This window comes from Rutidosis leptorrhynchoides, chromosome 3 (assembly GCF_046630445.1).
Source record: "Rutidosis leptorrhynchoides isolate AG116_Rl617_1_P2 chromosome 3, CSIRO_AGI_Rlap_v1, whole genome shotgun sequence".
NCBI classification, from domain to species: domain Eukaryota; kingdom Viridiplantae; phylum Streptophyta; class Magnoliopsida; order Asterales; family Asteraceae; genus Rutidosis; species Rutidosis leptorrhynchoides.
The window spans coordinates 142,544,113-142,546,545 of record NC_092335.1 but is presented as its reverse complement, the minus strand read 5'-3'; positions in this window follow the sequence as shown (position 1 = coordinate 142,546,545).

Below are 2,433 nucleotides of genomic sequence, written 5' to 3'. Positions count from 1 at the left end.
AATTCTTCAATTTTCTTCATCTAATTGATCTCTCTCAAGTTCCATCTTCAAGTTCTAAGTGTTCTTCATAAATTCCATAAGTATAGTTTCATAAAAATCAAGAATACTACCAAGTTTGCAAGTTTACTTCCAAGCTTTCTAATCCATTCCAAGTAATCATCTAAGATCAAGGAACCTTTGTTATTTACAGTAGGTTATCTTTCTAATTCAAGGTAATATTCATATTCAAACTTTGATTCAATTTCTACAACTATAACAATCTTATTTCGAGTGAAAATCTTACTTGAACTGTTTTCGTGTCATGATTCTGCTTCAAGAACTTTCAAGCCATCCAAGGATCCTTTGAAGCTAGATCCATTTTTCTCATTTCCAGTAGTTTTATCCAGAAAACTTGAGGTAGTAATGATGTTCATAACATCATTCGATTTATACATATAAAGCTATCTTATTCGAAGGTTTAAACTTGTAATCACTAGAAAATAGTTTAGTTAATTCTAAACTTGTTCGCAAACAAAAGTTAATTCTTCTAACTTGACTTTTAAAATCAACTAAAAATATGTTCTATATCTATATGATATGCAAACTTAATGATTTAAAACCTGGAAACACGATGAACACAATAAAATCGGATATACGCCGTCGTAGTGAAACCGGGGGCTGTTTTGGTTTGGATAATTAAAAACTATGATAAACTTTGATTTAAAAGTTGTTCTTCTGGAAAAATGATTTTTCATATGAACATGAAACTATATCCAAAAATCTTGGTTAAACTCAAAGTGAAAGTAGGTTTTTCAAAATGGTCATCAAGATGTCGTTCTTTAGACGAAAATGACTACCTCTTTAGTAATTGACATGTAACTTAAATTTCCTACTATAAACCTATACTTTTTCTGTTTGAATTCTTAAATTAGAGTTCAATATGAAACCATAGCAATTTGATTCACTCAAAACGGATTTAAAATGAAGAAGTTATGGGTAAAACAAGATTGGATATTTTTGATCTTTTTAGCTACGGGAAATGTTTAACAAATCTATACAAATCATATCCTAGCTAACTTATATTGTATTATACATGTATTCTAATATATTATGTAATCTTGGGATACCATAGACACGTATGCAAATGTTTTTACATATCATATCGATCCATGTATATATATTATTTGGAACAACCATAGACACTCTATATGCAGTAATGTTGGAGTTAGCTATACAGGGTTGAGGTTGATTCCAAAAATATATATACTTTGAGTTGTGATCTAGCCTGAGACGTGTATACACTGGGTCGTGGATTGATTCAAGATAATATATATCGATTTATTTCTGTACATCTAACTGTGGACAACTAGTTGTAGGTTACTAACGAGGACAGCTGACTTAATACACTCAAATCTTTAAAACATAATAAAAATGGTTGTAATTATATTTTGATCATACTTTGATATATATGTACATATTTATATAGGTTCGTAAATCGATCTGTGGCCAAGTCTTATTTCCGAGGAAGGAAATATCTGTAAAAGTGAGTTATAGTCCCACTTTTATAATCTAATATTTTTGGGATGAGAATACATGCTGGTTTTATAAATGATTTACAAAATAGACACAAGTACGTGAAACTACATTCTATGGTTGAATTATCGAAATCGAATATGCCCCTTTTTATTAAGTCTGGTAATCTAAGAATTAGGGAACCGACACCCTAATTGACGCGAATCCTAAAGATAGATCTATTGGGCCTAACAAACCCCATCCAAAGTACCGGATGCTTTAGTACTTCGAAATTTATATCATATCCGAAGGGTGTCCCGGAATGATGGGGATATTCTTATATATGCATCTTGTTAATGTCGGTTACCAGGTGTTCACTATATGAATGATTTTTATCTCTATGTATGGGATGTGTATTGAAATATGAAATCTTGTGGTCTATTGTTACGATTTGAAATATATAGGTTAAACCTATAACTCACCAACATTTTTGTTGACGTTTAAAGCATGTTTATTCTCAGGTGAATATTAAGAGCTTCCGCTGTTGCATACTAAAATAAGGACAAGATTTGGAGTCCCTGTTTGTATGATATTGTGTAAAAACTGCATTCAAGAAACATATGTCGATGTAATATATTTCTATTGTAAACCATTATTTAATGGTCGTGTGTAAACAGTATATTTTAGATTTTCATTATTTGATAATCTACGTAATGTTTTTAAAACCTTTATTGATAAAATAAAGGTTATGGTTGTTTTAAAAATGAATGCAGTCTTTGAAAAACGTCTCATATAGAGGTCAAAACCTCGCAACGAAATCAATTAATATGGAACGTTTATAATCAATATGAACGGGACATTTCAGTTGGTATCCGAGCGTTGGTCTTAGAGAACCAGAAAAATTTGCATTAGTGTGTCTTATCGAGTTTGTTAGGATGCATT